The sequence below is a fragment of the Rhinatrema bivittatum genome, chromosome 9, assembly GCF_901001135.1.
Source record: "Rhinatrema bivittatum chromosome 9, aRhiBiv1.1, whole genome shotgun sequence".
NCBI classification, from domain to species: domain Eukaryota; kingdom Metazoa; phylum Chordata; class Amphibia; order Gymnophiona; family Rhinatrematidae; genus Rhinatrema; species Rhinatrema bivittatum.
Window position 1 is genome coordinate 229,342,081 of NC_042623.1, and position 18,976 is coordinate 229,361,056.

At 44.6% G+C, this 18,976-nt stretch overlaps 1 long non-coding RNA gene across 6 annotated transcripts in view; it reads right to left on the reverse strand.

The window, feature by feature from the left end:
• LOC115099174 overlaps nucleotides 1–18,976 on the reverse strand; it is a 174,068-nt gene that overhangs the window by 140,989 nt on the left and 14,103 nt on the right. For all 6 annotated transcript variants that reach the window (XR_003858705.1, XR_003858701.1, XR_003858702.1 and 3 more), the window contains exons 2-3: nucleotides 18,434–18,541; nucleotides 18,024–18,313 (exon numbers count right to left, since the gene is read on the reverse strand). This is a non-coding gene — a long non-coding RNA (uncharacterized LOC115099174). The remainder of the gene's footprint in view (nucleotides 1–18,023; nucleotides 18,314–18,433; nucleotides 18,542–18,976) is intronic.

Sequence of the window (18,976 nt, forward strand, 5' to 3'; positions counted from 1 at the left end):
TCCCAACATTAGCAATGTTTCAGCATCCTCTGATGCCTTCATCAGGAGATTCACTCAATCTAAACAAAAAAGCACAACACCAAACTATCAAATATTGATTTAAAAACACATGCCTGTGTTAAAAATTATCCATAGTAGTCATACCCCCAGAGAATGGCCTCTCGTGGCTCTGCTTAGCTGAAAACAGTGGATGATTTACTCCACTGCTGCCAAACACTCAAATTTAAAGAGTAAGGCCACTCACATACTTAACCTATTGCAGGCATCTACATCATCATGAACTCACAGAAATACCGACCAGTCAGTTTCCTTATTGAGACCCCACTGGTTGAACCGTACGCAGCGTGAAAAATCCACTTCTGTTCATGTTGTAACAAGCAAAGGTTAACATCACCTCCTCAACCATCCAATCTTCAAAAATATGATTATACGCCAAACAATGCTCTACCAACGGAGCCTCAAGCTTTTGGCATTTAATCATATTACGGTGTTCTATCAGGTGTGTTCTTACTGTACATATGGTCTTCCCCACATATAACAATTTGCACAGGCACTAAAGTATATATACTGCCTTACTAGAGGAACTTGTAGTCCTTACTTTAGGTGTAAAACAATCTCAATTTCTCAAATGGTGGATTTACATTGGTACGTGCCTGCACACATGCGAAATGCCCACTCTCTAGCAATTCATCATCTTCAATTGAAATTAACCAGTTTACCAATTACTCTACCAGTTCACTGGTTCTTCGACCTGAACTCCACTTCAGCCAATATTACAGAATAAACATCACTTACGCCACATAATTAGCAGTTGTAAAATTACGCGAATAAGTTTCCAAATGTACGCATGTCTTTTAAGATAGCAAATTACGGGGGTTATTTTCCAACTCGCGAAAAGCCATTATCACACGCAATATGGCTGTATCGCGGGCGATATTACCGTAGAGCGTGCTAAAACTGCGTATCGCGAAATGCATATGTAAATTCTGAATTAACTATTCATGTGGGCAGAGTTGGGGTGGGACAAATGTAAAATAGGGAGGTGTTACCACGATCAGCAAAAAGCTTGTGCTGTTATTGCGCTCTGAACGTGCCCAATATGTACACCTTTTCCCGTTGCGTTACGCTCTATCGCTGCGCGTATTGCACCCTGTGGTATTATCGCAGCGCATATCGCGTGCGAAAAAAAATGCAAACAATCCCCACACACCTACTAAGCCTTTCTGGACCAATAAAAAGTGCTGTTTTTACTAGGTCTACCTTCCTTATAACGTTTACAAACTCCTGAGTGTACTTGGCAACCACACTTCATGGCTCAGCAGGCTCGCCACAGAAGACAGGATGTGGGTGAAGGGCAACCTGGACTCAGGGCAAGGTCACTTGCAAGACATGTGAGGAAGTACCACAGCGCTGGCAGAGGTTCCGCTGCCACGGCTTCCAGCCTGGCTACGGCACCACAGATTCAGGGAGTGGATCTTTCTGCCACGAACTTCATTGTTGGGTATGCCAGAGGACATTGTGATTACCAGGTCTCGTCTCAGCTCTCATGCTATACTGGAATTATATGAAGACATACGAGGGGGTCTTGAACCTCTCACCAGAAGGTCCTGTGCTGTCCCTGGTCTCACTAAACTCTTGGCCACCCTGCATTTCACCGCAAGTGGCTCCTTCCAATCTACAGTAGCTTTCGTGGGTGGAATGTCCCAAAGCACATTTTCACGATGTCTGGACCAGGTCATTGAAGCTGTAATAGGCCGCATGCCTTGATATATAAACTTTCCTCGCAACAGGCAGGACTTGATGGACTTGAAGTGAGGTTTCTATGCTTTTGCTCACTTTTCTAATTTCATTGGAGCTATTGACTGCACTCATGTGGCTATCATTCTACCACAGGAAAGGGAGGTGTACCGCAACCTTCACTCTTCCCCTCCATCAACATGCAAGTGGTCTGTGATGCTGGATTGCGGATCCTCGATGTGATGGAGCAGTGCATGATTCCTTTATACTCAGGCAATCTGTTCTGTTTCAAAATTTTGAGGCCAGCCAGTACAGTGATGGTTGGCTTGTAGGTAAGAGACACTTTTACAGATATATTCCATCTCTATGTGTATGCGTTTAATGCCATCCAAATGGGATGCTCAGGCTTGTGAGGTTAGACACGATTGCTGGCATAACACCTGGCTTGTATGCTTCCAAATGCTACTTTTAGTGGCACATTGGGCCTTTTTACAAAAATGTTTCTATGCCCTGCCAAAGTGCTGTATCACACAAGCCACAGAATGGACAATAGGAAGCAGTTTGTATGTTGCATTGCCTTTCTTACTTGATATCACATGTTGGGCTCCTCCACTTTGCTTCTCTTGCAATGGTTCATGTCTTTGTCAACCATGAATGGTGCCCATTGCTGGCACAGCCATGTTAGCTGTGCTCAGTGACTGAGGTGTTAGTAAGATAGTGATATTTCTGATCCACATCAGACACTTGTACCACTATCATTCAGCTGTGCATGTCGCTGGCCTGCCTTGTTACCTATTTATGTATTTTTGAAAGGTTTTCTTTATTGAACTTACTGCAGAGCACATAGGGCCCAGAACCATGACAGCATTAGGTCCTGCATAACCTTTTAGCACAGGTACCTGAGCATTTACGATAGTCCTGAAGGTTTGCAGGCAGATACACACCAGTAACATTAGTGTGGTTATGAGGCCAGTCATGCTATACTTCCAAATTGCACAATATATGCTGTAGCCAACAGCAAACATTTATTAGCCTGTCAGGCTACCAGAATCATGTAAAAAGACTCAACCAAGGGACAGCCTTTCTTATATAGTCCTACAGGATGTTGTGGTGAGGTAGTCACATCTACCACTAAGACTGCAAACTCTAATGGCTTTCATCTGTCATTGCTACAGGAGACTCAGGGTATGGATGCAGGCCCTGGCTTCTGACCCCCATACACATGCCCAACACACCGCCAAAGATGAGATACAACGATGCATTATGTGCTACACGCTCAGTCATAGAATGTACCTTTGGCCTTCTGAAAAGCCGCTTTCGCTGTTTGGACAAGACAGGGGGAGCTTTAATGTATGCTCCACCCAAAGCTGCTAGGATTATCCTGCTGTTCTGTGTTTTCCAAAATGTGGCTCTTCACCATGGAATACCAATGGCTATACATCCTGATCTCACACTTGATCTCCCATGTGTGCGTACACGAGACCATGAGAACACAGTCAGTGGCAGCCAGATTTGCCAGCACCTTATACAGACATACTTTTAAAGATTAGAGATGAGCTTACTTTTTCCGTGTCGGGTCGGATTTCGGGCACTTCGTTGAAAATGTCGTTTTTCCGCAGGTCATTTTTCGGCGGCACGAATTGGAGAAAACGAGTCAGGAAAAAAAATGTATCAGGAAAAAAAAAGACAGAAAAAAAAACGTCGGAAAAAACCCACCCCAAACCTTCAATTTTACTTTATTACAACCCCCCCCCCCCCACCATCCTGTGACAAACCTGCAACATAGTAAGGGTAAAGGGCACCGGCGCCATTTTGAATACTGATTCGTAGTAGGCCCGACGGCCCGAGAGGGAGACATCGCTCGCGGGACCCCGCTGGACCACCAGGGCTTTTAGTAAGTCTTGGGGAGGGATCGGGATGGTGGTGGTGGGGGGGGGGTTGTAATAAAGTAAAATTGAAGGGTTGGAGTGGTTTTTTTTTTTTTTTTTTAATAAATGTGTTCCTCCCCCCGCACTAACCCGGAAAATCCGTTTCGGGGTTCGGGTGCCCCGAACCACAACGAATTAGGCAATTTCGTTGAAATTGCCTAATTCGTGATAAAAGAATGCACATCTCTATTAGAGATGGCCCAGGACTATCCTTTCCTCCAGCAGGGGAGGTCTGGCTGACTCTTGGTAGGAGCTCCTGTACTGGGTACACCTTTGCTTTGTTATGCTACTTGCATGACTAGCTGAATGTGGAAACCCCAAAAAACTTTGGGCTGCTCCTCGAAAACTTTGGGGATGGCCCATAACAGGGTACATGAAATAAAATATAGATTATGTGAACTTGTCAACATGTGTGTGACCTTCATTTCAGCCTCTTTGCCATTCCAAAATAGGCATGTCTGCTATGGCTATGGAGACCCTATCTATGACCATGTGTCATGACAGCCATCATGGCTGCAGCTCTCGTATACCCAGGCAAGGCGATGTCTCACTGTTATCATGTCACGAGTACATGCTTCAGGTTCAGGCACTGTAAGCTAAATCATACCCCTGTGGTTATGTAGTTTTCCATGACTGTAACACTAGGTTCAGGAACTGTATATATACAAGTAGAGAGAATGGAAGTTGGTAGAGTGAGGCAGTAGCTTAAATGTACATAAAATTGCAGCATGATCTTTTTAGCCATTCAGCACGCACGGCCACAATACAGCACACATGAGACATGTTCCTATTTAGATCTTCCCCTACCGCTTTGCTGAAGCTTACAGTGATGGGTGTGTTACTTACTGCTATGTGTATTGTGTATATGTCGAGATAATTGAGTTAGCGTTACCCTTTCTGAATGCATGCACCCCTACATGGATGCCATATGTTCAATGAGGGCAACCAAATGTCTCACAATTGATGTGCACAAGGGCTGGGTCTTGCCACTGCTGATGTGTTATATGTGGTAGGCATTCTATGCTATGTGACGAAGCACTTGCAGGATAGTGTAGGAACAGCAGTGCCAGAAGTACTGTACGGCCTTGACTTCATCAGTCATAGCACACTGACAACTGTCACATCTTTGATAGGAAAAGCTAAGATCATACATGCGTACGGTTTACGGGCCTTACCTCTGTCTCTCATAAATTGCATCACTGTCATATGCATATGGCTGGTTCTTATAATGTAATTCTCGTTAATGAGGCATACAGACTCATGTGCACCTTCACAATGCCAAGATCTTTGTTCCCTCAACTGCTCTGCTTGTGGCCTCAGAGGAGGCAGGATGAAGCTATACACTGGTCTGTAGGCGTAAAAAATCGCCTTAAGCTGGGAAGAGCTAACACTGGACAGACAGGTGGAAGGTACAGTGATAGTGTGGATCAAAATGCGCACAGTAGTGCACAGCTAATGTGTGTAAAGAAATGAATGTTGCCGCCTGGAATCTCTCAGAAAAGTGGCATGCGTGGAAGTTGGACACCAAGGCTGCCATGGCACAAACGGAGTGCCTGTTGACCAGGCCCTCAAGTGGAAGCCCTGCCTACTCTCTCAGCCAAAGGAGACACAGTGCGACAACCTGTTGAACTGAGTATGCTTGCCCCCAGCAAACCCAAATATGTTCTTATCATAGGACAGAAAGAGTTGTGTGGAATGGCTGTGCACCGCTGTGCAATGCTGGTTAAAGGCTACAGCACGCTTCCAGTGAGCCTGTAGAGAGTCTGTTTCCCTTGTTGCAAATGTGTCCTTTCCAAGAAGCTGAGCATGAGAAAGGACCTATTCAGATGGAAAAAAACTGCAATGTATGATGTCTAAACCTTTTATACGCAGAAAGGGTCTATAACGCCTGAAGCTCACAGAGCCTGCCAGCATAGTCATTGCTCCCACAAATCTGACTTTCCAGGTCATATGTTTAGGGTTGCAGGAATGCAAAGGCTTTACACGAGCTTGCATTAGGCATACGAGCACCATGGCGAGGTCCCAGCACACAACACGAGGAGACAGAGGCTAACTGATTTGTGGCAAGCCCTCTAAAAGAGGCCCTACTCAGGCCAACACAAAAATCGGTGCGCCACACACTCCCTGTTGGTAAGCACTGATTGTACTCCTGTGCACCTGCATGCAACAGGTCATCTAGCCAGAATTGGCGAGTATCGACAGATACGTCAAATAGCTTCGCTGTGTGTCTGGGTTAAGGGCTCGAGGCTTTTTTCACCACACCAGGTGGAGAACATCCTTCATTTCAAGTGTTGCTGGTGGAAGGCTTTCAATCAGGCACCACTACCTGAGACATATTGAGGGCCAGCGATTGGAGGTGCCGGTGTTGCAATTTGGAGTAATGCCGAGTGACGAGGTTTGGACAGGTGCCTATGCAAATGACCTCCGCTTTCAAAATATTGTACACATTTGGGAACAGAACCGGGCCTAGCCAGTACTGGACAATGAGCATCATGGTGCCCCTGTGCTGTTAGAGCTGGTCCAAAGCCTTCCCCCACCAGAGGAAGCGGAAGCCTCAACCCCATAATCATGCAAAGGTGTAAAAAGCTGGTTCACAGTTCTCTTGGTACATGGAGGGGAAGAGGCTAACATAGCGTTAGTGGGGATAGGCAAAGACGTGAAAAGTACCATACCACCCTCAGGTGTTAGATGTAGGCCCAAATATCCAACTTCAGCAAATACTGGTGGGCATGTAAGTTCAGGCTCATACTGTCCACTACGATGTTTGGCCTGCCTGCAAGGTACACAGTTTGTAAGAGCATGTCCCTGCACAGGGACCAGGGCCAGATCTGCACTGACTCCTCCCACTATTGTGAGGAGGCGTGCCACCCAGCCCTTGGCTGTGCCACATAGCTACGTGCTTGTCTCTCATGATCAATACTGTCTTGGTGTCCACATGACCCTCAAACGCGTAGAGGGCATACCTGATTGCACGCAGTTACAGGGAGTAGATCGGGTATATAGCTTGCTGCTTAGTACCAAGATCATCTGTACATACAGCATTCAGGGGCCCTGCCTAACCCAGGTTGGAGACACTATAGTACAAAATAACTATGTACAGTACCAGATAAGGGTGTTGCCTCTCCTACCAGGGCACATGCTCCCACCAGGAGAGGGGCTCGGTAAGGGGACACCTGGCATCAGAAAATGACAAGAGGGTCATGGAGGCCTAGCAACTTTGTGAGTGGAGCATCCACTGGGCCACACACATGTGCAGGGTGACCAACTGTATAGCATGCAGCCACACTGCCATGTGGTCCAGTAGGAGCTGGCCCGACAGATGCTGTCCTCTCTGCCATGGTGACTGGACCTTCCCGAGGGAGAAAGGCACAACTGTCTGGCCAGAGCCTAAGGGGCCCTAAGAACAGCAGCTGAGTGTTCAGTGTAAGGTATGAGTGTGGGAAGATGATCACTAATCCCTGTCACGGTAGCACCTTGGCTGTGAATTTGAAGATCCACAGGGCACCCTCCAGCATGGTAATCCAGAAACACCTTAATTCCAAGTCGGGGAAGAGGTATAGGCCTCTGTGGTGCAGTAGAGCCAACACCACTGCCAGACTATATCTTTACAGCCACGGGATGGAAGCCCGCACAAACCACATTACCCAGTTGGGGAAATGTGTGTGTGGCGCAGTGAAACAGCTCCATTTCCTGTGCGGTGGGAATATGGTAATGCGGGTCAGGGCTGACGCGGCTTTGATGAGTTTGCCTAGGGCAGCGAGTTTTTTCCACTCAAGAGCTGCAGCAAAGAGCATTAGAGAATATTTGGGCTGTGAGCAGCATGCGCTGGTCGTGAGCTGGAGAAACACAGCAAGCGAGGTAGGGGGAATGGAGCAGAAACCAGCGGGGTGCCACCTGCCCCCGTCTCCCCTTGACCTGAACATGATGTGGACTTATGTTTCATTCCAGTACAGAGGGCTGAGTCAGTCTCCTTTTCCAAGGAGATACCTTTACACTCCAAGAAGAGGTTAAAGGCTGGGAGCTTAAGAATGGGACAGAGGGCAGGTATTTTCTTTTCTATCAGGTAACAGGTAAAGTACAACCCATGTCACATCTAAATGGGGCATGCTGAAAGCAGAGCTGGTAGGTCACAGTGGAGGGTAACCTGCCACGAGGGATGGCTGAGAGTATGGTGCGGCTTAGCCTATGTTCTGCTGGAACCTGTGTCACACACTAGCCAGAAGACAATGTTCTGTGTTTGCCTCATATGAATGTTGTGCAAACCGACACAGTCTGCACCCCAGCAGAGGGCATGTCTCAGTGGGCATGGAGATCTCACTTCCACTGTCTTGCCCCCCCCCCCCCCTTAAACATACCATACACTGTCGCAATGCCAGTCCAGGAGCACTGTTGGAAGACACTAAATGGAAGGTGGGCATCTACACAGCACAAGCAACACCCTTGTTCATCGTCTGTTTATAGAGTGTGGCATTGTGCTGCATTAGTGCATGCTCAATGCAAATGGGAAATGGTCATGCAGTAACTGTAAGTGGGGACCAACCCTAAGTCCTCCTCAATAAGGATAATAACCTTTGCAAGCCATAACATGGACACTAGAGATGTGAATCGTGTGCCAGATCGTCTTAACGATCAGATTCAGCTGGGGGGGGGGGGGGGGGAATCTGATCGTTAAGATATGTGAATTGGAATCGTTTCCGATTCACATCACTAATTTTTTTTTTTTAGGGAGGCCCGCGCCGCTAAAAAAAAACAACCCACCCGACCCTTTAAATCGACCCCACCCTCCCGACCCCCCACAAAACCTTTTAAAATTACCTGGTGGTCCAGGGGGGCCTCGGGGACAGATTTCCCGTTCCCAGGCATCAGCTGTTCTAAAAAACAATGGCGCCGATGCCCCTTTGCCCTTACCATGTGACAGGGTATCCGTGCCATTGGCCGGCCCCTGTCACATGGTAGGAGCACTGGATGGCCGGCGCCATCTTTAAAGACACAATGTCTAGGCACAGGCCTAGCTCGCCTAGTGGTTCCTCCGGTCCTGCCTGTAACCTCCTTGACATTGCAGGTTCTTCCTTAACACCCACCCAGTAGATGCTGACTTATATTATGTGTTGCCCTTTAAGCTACAGCGTGGAGTCACAGACACATGCATATAAGCAGGAGGAACCAAACTGTAAGGGCTGTAAAAGGGGGATGCAGAGCCAGCAGTCAAGGGTCCCAGTAAGGGACTTCTTATTAACCTCTACATTGCCCCTTCACAAGCATACACAGAGCTATGCATTAAAAGCAAAATGCCATACGCTCCAGCTTGCTACATTATGTGTCATTTGGAGCATGCAAGGTAATGTCCATGGAAAACATTTTGACTAGCAGAGAATAAAGAAGAAAGACACAAAGAAAACGTAACAGGAGGTTTATTCCTCAAAACAGTGAGGTGTTTAATAAACAACTTGTGTACTGTGCTGTTAGCATAAAGGTCAAAATCATAGGTTATCACATCCTGCAAGTACAAGATAACTAATAGCCAAAAAAATTGCTATTTTTTCTTTAAAGCACATTATTATGGAAGTTGTACCCACATAAATGCTATAGGTTATTAACATACAGGTAGTGGGTGTTATCTGTAATGCAGAAGCATGATAACCTAGGAACGTTGAAACAGGAAGTGGCACCCCAAAAGCTCAAGTACTGCTGTCAAATGAGAAGTGCATTATGGTATACAATGTGTAAACAGGCAGAGGCCCCAGACAGTCCCTGTTGAAAGAGTGCCCTGAAAGGGGACAGCCTGAGAGCCATGGCAGCAAAGTTCAAGTGAAGGCCACAGACAGTCCATGTTGAAAGAGTGCACCTAAAGGGGACAGCCTTAGAGCCACGGCAGCAAATTGCAGCATGAAGGCAGCAAGAGAACAAGCAAACAGTTCAGCATGTAGGCAGCAGGAGAACAACCACAAGAACTAGCAACAGCACTGAAGGAGCAGCCCAAGACACAGCAGCATGGAGGCAGGAGACCCAGGATGAGACACAGCAGCATGCAGGCCGCACTTGCAGCCGATGAGAAGAGATGGCACCCCACAGCAGACAGCCTACACTTGCAGCGGATAAGGACAGCTCAAACTCCAAAGGAAAGCATCTCGTTGAGCGCAGCAACTCTGGGGGAGAGCTCAAGATGATCCGGATTTTTCCATCTATATGGCACATCACCTCTGTGAGGAGGCCATCCCTGTGTTAGAAGATTAGCTTCTGGCCTAGCCAAGACTAGTCTTGGCTGTTTTGTCCTCACGGCCCTTTGCCATGCCGTGGCTTACCAGTTGGCGGTGGCATATTTTTGGAGGGACACCCATGCGCCCTTGGGACACTGAGGGACTGCTGCGTGATGTAGAGGGTATTGAGCCTGCCGAGAAGCCTGACTGCTGTTCAGGCATCCGCTGCAATATCTGAAGCATAATGTTTGAGAGGGTGCTGATAGCTGCCATAATGCTGTTACTTGTTTGTGTGATAGCTGCTGTCCCTAGTTGCCTCAGTCAATTTTGGCAGGTAATGGCTGTGTGTACCCCATGCATTTCTGCACACAATTGCCTTGCATGCCTGGCTGTCATGGGATCTGGGGCCGATGGAGCAGGGCCCAATAGTGGTGATGGGGGTGGTGCTGGTGCAGGTGCTGGAGTTATTGGTGGAACAGGTGCATGTGAGGGTGGCAGAGGTACAGAGCTTGGTGATGGGGTTGCAAGCACGGCATTGCCAGGCTGACGCTTAAGCGGTGTGGGGTGCTGCTTGAAGGCTTATTGGAGGCTTCCTACTCAAAGTGCTGCTCCATTAAGGAGCAAAGGAGAGATTCAGGGGACTTCTTGATGCTGATGACTGCATGACATAGTGGGAGGAGGTTCTCGGGGTGGCTGCTGCTCCTCCTCTTCCTCCGATGACCACTGTGTCTGGGCATCCATTAACAAGGGCCTGTGAAATAGCGGTGGGCTGCTAGTCCCCAGGGGATAACGGCTCATCCCTGGACCTTCCCAGCTGGATCCTGGACTACAAAGCTTATCTAAATCAAATTCATTAACTGCAATCACTGATATAAATAAACTGTAACTAGCGATAAATATCGCCATAAATAATAAACAGGGTCACAAGAAGTATATGCCGGATTGAATTGCAAAAAAAAAAACTTTACCTAGTATAGCTATAGTTTCAACATCAATATTATTGCTTGAGTGTCAGCAGCCGGAATATAAACAAAAACGGGAAAAAAAGGGAAAAAAACCACTCTTAATATCGTACAAAAAATAGGAAATATAATGTCAAGACCCAACTTAGTAAAAATCTTTAATGCAGCTTACCTTCGGTCCGTCATGGAGAATGGTAATGACTAACCCGGGGCATTTCAACAGAGGGTATTTATGTGAAGTCTCGCAGTAATTAGTTAAAAAGCCCGCCAAAAAAAATTCAAAATCAGAAACAATTGTGGTAACAGCAATAAAAAATAGAAAATATTGATATACATATATTTATTTCTGTTAAATGGTGCCGGTTCGAATGTGGGGCAGACCCACATAATAAATGACTCGATTACAGCAGAATTAGCTGTAAAGATATTACATTAAAAATACCTTTTACAATAAGAAAAATATTCCACTACACAGACCTCTCTCACTTATATCTATTGTGTTAGGATACTTTGCTGTCAATAATTAAAAATTGTGATTTAGTCAGCACCACTGTTTTTACCAGTTGGTCAGTGGTAGAATTGCAAAAAAAGGAGGAAGACGGGAAAAGCACAACAATGCGTATTGTTCGAATCTTGGGATCTTATGGATACTATTGATTCAAAAACAGGATGCACTCTCAGGAGCAACCTGGTGAATAAATTTAAATCTAATTTACTTGCAGCGCGTCATAGAATACATTAAAGGATATTTATATAGGATCTCACGGTAGTTTAGTAAATGCCCACTAAGTCAAAAATATATTAAATTATGCAGAATGAATCTAATAATTAAAGAATGGCACAAAATTTGGCAAAAAAAAATAAATTTTTGAACATACTAATGCCGCTAATCATAACAAAATAATAAGAAAATAAAAAATATAGTGCATATAAAACCATAATTGTAAAAAAATAATTGAAAGGACCATGATTAAAAATGAAAAAATGAATAAGGTTATGCTATGAAGGAAGTTTTGATTTGCAAAAAAAATGTTGACACACGTGCTGCTAACCATAAAAAATAGTGCATGTAAAACCATAATTGTAAAAAAAATTAATTGTAAAAAAAAAAAAATAAAGGTATAAAGGGAGTATTAAATTTGCTAATTTACACACCTACATGTGATTTTTAAATATTAAATCCTTTATATGATTTTTACACATGATTTATATATACACACATTTATGTTGTAGTATTTATGTATTTTATTTACATGTATGTACGTTTTTATGTTTTATATTTTATTATTTATGTATTTTATTGGTTTTACACATATTTATGTATGTGTGTTTTTATACTTGTTCACAAAAGCCCCTGAGGTAGCTCCTAGAAGAGCGAAACTCGGCCAGAGTAGGGCAAGATTCAATAAAAGTCCTTTTTCACCGATCCTATCTTTGGGGTAGATTTTAAAAAATAGCGCGATCGCATACTTTTGTTCACGCACCAGGCGCGTGAACAAAAGTACGCTGGATTTTATAAGATACGCGACGCCACCCGACACGCCCCCTTAAAAAAGCCCCGGAACTTACGCGCATCCCGGGGCTCTGCGTGCGCTGGCGGCCTATGCAAAATAGGCGCGCCGGCGCGCAAGGGCCCTGCTCGCGTAAATCCGGGCGGATTTACGCGAGCAGGGCATTTAAAATCCGCCCGATAGTGTTTATTTTTATTTGCACGACAGGTGCAGTTATTTAATTTACCTAGTGATCCTCTCACATAGCATGGTGCTTTCGACCTTATGTTGTATTTGGCTAGCTATGTTTGGAGGCACCGAGGACACAGCACATGCTTTGTAGCTCATGTTTTGGCTAAAACACATTTTTGACAAGATCTTCCCAAGACACTATCTGGCAACTTACCAGCAGCGAGATGTGACCTGTCTAGCCACTGATCCATGCCGCTCCATGAATCGTGTCTTCATCTCGGTGAAAGTTATAGGGCAAGGGGCCCCTCCTCCTGTTTCCCGCTGATACTGGTTGCGCACTGCTATTTTGCCTTTCATATGGGCCTTCACATCCCAGTATCTATGGGAAACCTGCTCCCAGCTGCATTGTATGCCACTGTGCCAGCTGATGGTCTGGGCAATAGCAGTCCACAGTTGAACCTTTGCTGCTTTCGATGTCTTGGCTGTGCGATTACCAAACAAGTGTGCATAGTGCTGCAGCACACCAGCAATCAGAAGATCATTCTCCTCTGAACTGAAGCGCATTGCATGCTGTCTCTGCTGCCCTGCTGCCTGGCTGCCTGAAGGGGGTTCTCTTCCTGTTCGAGAGGTGTTCTCCCAGGCCTCACTCTCCATCCCATCAGACTCTCCACTCCCATCCCCCCCCCCCCCCCACACCTGACCCTGCACTTCCAACTCCCTTCCCCTCTGGCCTGTCTCTCTACCCCTATGCTGCCGAACTCCTTCCCCCATTCTTACCTGACTAACTCCTTCCCCCACCCTCCTATCCCTTCCCTCCTGCCTGTCTCTGAAACTACCCCTGTCCCTACTTCTAATCCTACTCCTCCTTCCCCTGGCACTCTGCCCGCTCCCTCTCCCTCCTCTCACGCTCCATTCTCAACACCACTCCTCCAGACCACAGAAAATGACAAACTAGACAAACTAACTTTCACTCCAACAAATATGACAAAAGACAAAGGGAAAGGGAAACAAATGGCAACAGAAAACAGCACAATGCACTCAGAATTCATAAATAACTCCTACAGAAACTCCCCAAACCAAACCACTAACCTCCTCACTCCAAAGCCTGACACACCCTCAGAGGAGGTGCAAGAAGTGAGCTTTTATACATTGATACAATATCGCAGGGCACGATAAACTGTCAAGGTTTTTTCGTGAAACCAATGACGTTTTGAGAAACGAGATACCATTGCCAACAGCGATATCTGTGCGAAGCGGTCACTACTTAATTTAAATGGGAATGCCCCTTTTATTAACACTAGCATTATCCCTGCGATAAATGATGAATCTAGCTCTACGTACGCTAACTCTTGGCTCCACCACAGAAAACCCCTAGACTGCTCCTTATTTAGTTACATATATGTGTGCGAAAAAGTATGTGTGTAATTCTTTGGAAATTCACCCCTAATTGTGCTATGCAATGGAGCAATATCATGATGAACTCAAAATATGTCAAGCTGGGTCAGACCAATGGTACATTGAGCCCAGCATCTCATCTTGACAGTCACTGGGAGATCCATGTGGGAAGATCCCTTTTCTGCTGCTCACTTCCAGAAGTAAGAGGATGTGGCTGATACTTTTTAATAAACCTGTCCTCAAGAAACTTGTCCAAGTCTTTTTTTCAAACCCAACAATACTACTAGCCTTGACCATATCCTCCAGCAACAAATTCCACAGCTTACTTGTACACGGATTGAAAAAAATACTTTCTTAAATTTGATTTAAATCTGTGGTTACTTTCAAGGAGTGTCCATGTAAAAAGCTGTTCTCTATTAACGCCTTTCATACCACTTATGATTTTAGAAACTTATTTTATATCCACTCAGTTGTCTAGACTCCAAGCTGAAGAGCCCTAAGGCTTTCTCCATAAGAAAGCCATTCCATCCCTTTTATCATTTTGGTTGCCCTTCTCAAGTTCTGGTTGCCACATCTCAAAAAAGATATAGCAGAATAGCACACAATTCTCAAGGGTATTTCCTTTTGGAAACTGACCATACTCAGCACACATACAGTATTGAGGCTCTGGAGCTCAGACTGCCTCTGGTATCCTGTGCATGGAACTGGAAGCATTTCTGCTAGAGGTTCTGGATATCAATCCCCTATCTAGAAACCTAAATTTGGCTTTCAGAACTAACCTCCTGTACTTTCCTAAGTTATTGGTGCACACATATACCACCCAGACAGATGCTTCTCAGCACTCTCTAAAATCCTCTAATTCATGAGTGCCACTTACCTTTGCATCAGGCAGGCAAGTTACCAAGAAATCCTCACAGCCAACTATCTACATTTCTAATGAATCAAATCGTCAATAGCAGCAAATGTTCTATCCTTACCCTCCTAAACACCCCACCCCCACCCCGCAAAGAAGCAACCTCAATGCAAAAAGTGGATCTCACCTACAGGATTACTTCCAACTACTTCAAAATGTGATCCAATTCTTGGTAGCCTTGCCAGTACAGTGGTCCTACCTGCATTATATGTTAGAGATGTGAATCGGAACCGGAGTAACATCGTGAATTTTTTTCGTGCGGCCCGATAGGGTTTTTTTGTTTTGTTTTTTTTAATCGGCTGTGCCCGAGCAGATAAAAAAAATCCCCACCCCGACACTTCAAAACAGCTCCCTTAGCTTCCCCCACCCTCCCGAACCCCCCCCCCCCAAAAAAAAAACCAGTTTTAAATTACCTGGTGGTCCAGTGGTGGTCCCGGGAGCGATCTCCCGCTCTCGGGCCGTCGGTTGCCACTAATAAAAATGGCGCCGATGGCCCTTTGCCCTTACCATGTGACAGGGTATCCATACCATTGGCTGGCCCCTGTCACATGGTAGGAGCACTGGATGGCCCGCGCCATTTTTAAAGATGGCGCCGGCCGTCCATTACTACCATGTGACAGGGGCTGGCCAATGGCATGGATACCCTGTCACATGGTAAGGGCAAAGGGCAATCGGCACCATTTTTATTAGTGGCAGCCAATGGCCCAAGAGCGGGAGATCGCTCCCGGGACCACCACTGAACCACCAGGTAATTTAAAACTTTTTTTTTTTGCGGGAGGGTGGGGGAGGTTTTAGGGATTATTTTTGTGTGCCGTTTTTCCCGCCCTCCCCCAAAACGATAAGAGAACCCCCACGAACAATTTTGTGGGGTTTTCCTATCTGTTTCGGGGAGCCCCGATTTCTGATGACTTTGAAAATATCGTACGATATTTTCAATCGTCAGAAATACGATTCACATCCCTATTATATGTTCCTGAAGATCTCCTCTGCCTCAGCTCCTTCAGTTCTGCCATTCTGGCCTCCAGAAATCGTACTTATTCTCTCAGCTATTCATAAAACCAGCATCTCACTCAGCCAGTGTCTCACTCCAACTCTCATTATCTCTCTTGCAAACCTACAGTATGTTTGAATTTGAAATAGCCTAACAATGTCATTCTGCTGATCTTAAGAGTCTGGCAAAAATATGAAAAGACGACAAAAGACAAACAAGACAAAGTGAAGGAGAGAAGATGCATTTCATTTGGGAAAAAAATACCCCAGAAAAAAGGCAAACAGCCTTACTTCACATACATAGCCACCTGTGTATGCTGCAGTTAAACTTTGTTTAGCTGCAGCATACACAGGTATACTCATGCAATTAACCAAGCACATGCTTTCATACAGATGTTTTTAGTATTAAATAAGTGCTGGGGGGGTGGCAAAATCAGTTTGTAAATTCTCGTCCTTAGTTAGACTTTGAAACAAAACTAGGAAGTTTATGCAACTCGATTGAGTTTTGTGGTCTTTTCAGGTTATTTGATGCTTGATTCTGAACAGTCAGCAAGATAACTTTAGCCATCCCACTAAATATATATGGATAGTTAACCAGGTAAATGTAAGCAGATAACGTTAAACTTAAACCATCTACATTCAGAATATAGTTTGATACATGAAATACAAACAAAAAAAACCCCCTTTCGAGCCAACCTTGGGGGTTTTGAGGGGTCTGGGTGAGTGTGGAGGGCTGGGCAGGAGGGGACCCAGATCCAGCACTTTTATTTTATTACCCCCTATCTGGGGTAGGGCTGCGAGGGCCACTATGGTCACAACTTTTTGTTGTTGTTTGTACTTAACTGGCTATGTTCTGAATATAGCCAGCTAAATTTAAAGTTATCTGGGCATATGCATCAGGAAAGCTTTAGGTGTGGTCTTTGGCATGATCAGACTTTCCAGATAATTTATCTGGATTAAGTTAAACATACAACTTAGCTTCGCTCCAGAATGTCTCCTGATTTTTCGGATAAGCTTTACTTGGGTAATGACTTATCAAGCTTAGAGGGGAGGGAAATGTAAACCTCGGGATTTGTCTGGTTAACATAAAAGGTTGCCCTGCCAAACCCCTTTGAATATGGGCCTCCTAGTTCCGTTAGGATCATAAATTTAGGATCCTGTAAAGCGGGGGGACTATGGGGGCAGAACGCAGGACGGATTTTCAGTGCTAGGGCCGTTAACGTAGGTCCCTTAATCTAGGAGAATGAAGAGCTGTCCTACATTTAGGGCCCTAAATTTTCCTCCTTGTACACATGTAACATAGAACAAACAACATGACAAACATAGGTCCCTAATTTTAGGTGAATTTTAAGCTGAAAACTTAGGCTTCTATGTTTGACTGAAATTAGGCACCTAGCTTCAGCTTTTTTTTTTTTTTTTTTAATATCAGCTTCTTAACAAATCAGGCCCTTAATTACAGTTCCTAAGGGAGAATGACAGAAAAGTCTAAGGAATCAGAACCAATTATCAAACAGCCTGAAAAGGCAGCGCTAAGTGTGCATTTTTGCATGCAATGGACAGAGTGAGCAACACTCAGGTGACACAGATTATATGGACAGGGATATAATATATGCAGGTCTATCTTCTCTTTTGTTGCTGCTCACGCTGAAATCTGTCTTATTGACTTTGTTTAAGTCATGTCAGACTTTGATTGCACTAGAATTGGTTGAGAGCTTGCTATCTTCACTGTTCCCATGTACTTTAGCCCCTGAATTGCTTTGTAAATTGCATTATTGCAGTGCGGAGGTTCAGCTTTGACAGCCACCAATAAAGATACATTCCAACCATGGAGCCAAAGCAGCCCAAGATTGTCCTGGTTTCATCCCATGATCACACATGAATGAGAAAGTCACTCTTTACCACCCTGCTAAAGTTGTAGTGCTGGTATGGAGAAATGTCCAAGCACAGATTCCATCAGTGTGTTTCAAAGCACCAGGGAGTTGTTCAGTTCCTAATTGTCTTTAACAGTTTTAGAATGCAAGCCCCTTCTGCAAAATTCTGCACAAAATCCAGAGATATGTGTGTCAGATTTCAAGCTGTTTCTAAAGATGTGGGAAAAACAATGTCAGGTATTCAAATTACTCTTGTTTCTAATTTTGATAAATTATATATGTTTGTGTTACATACTGAAAATATTGTAATGTATGTATAAAAATGTATACAATTCAAGATTCTCTCACCTTGGGATTATGTGTGGCAAGCACAGACCCAAAGGATTTACAAGTGAGGGGTTTTAAATCAGTCCCTTTGCTTCCATGCAATTCTGTGGTCACTGGTTGCCGTGTTAAGTCAACTTGGATACATAGCCATAAAGGTCCACAAACAAGCTGCAGGCGAGTCCTTTTAATGGTATTAATGTGCGGTACGTTTCTGAGTGTTTTCAAGCGCTACACTCTCTTCATCGACTTATTGGAAATCTTTCCACGCTCAAATGAGCCATCTTTTGCCCCAAGGGTTTGCTTTTCTGCAGCTTCAAGAAGGGGAAAAAAAGACCACATAGGGAAAAAAAAAAAAAAAAAAAGCTATGCAGGAGTTTATAAAGCTTTTACAGTACGTGCTGTGGAATTTTAGCTAGTTTGTTAAAATGTACCGCTTTTCACCAAAAGCCCCACGTGCGGCTCGGTCGCCTTCTTCCTGGTTATGCAGGAGACTTCAGCTGTTCTCTTGATCCCGCCCTCCTGAGCACGAGGATGTCATTCTGTCGGTGAGAAAGGATAAGAGTTGGTTCCAAGAAAACAAACCGGTAACCGATCCAATGTGGCTAGCAGCAAGAAAACAAAGGGTGGAATCGGTAAAATTGGACTTTATTGGATCTTGCCCGACTCTGGCCGAGTTTCGCTCTACGAGCTGCCTCAGGGGCTATTACAAATAAATAGAAACAAATAAAAAGACTCACAAACATGAATATTTGTAACAAGTAAAATGCAATATAAAACTTATATAAATCATATAAAATAATATGACATAAAAGTAAATATAAACATATTGCATTTAAAAACTAAAATCACATTGCTCACTTATTTGTGTGTAGAAATATACATATACAAATATTTATAGGACAAGTATTTTTGTATATACAGATATTAAAACAAACAAAATGGATCACTCCATATAGTAACTATAGATACACAAA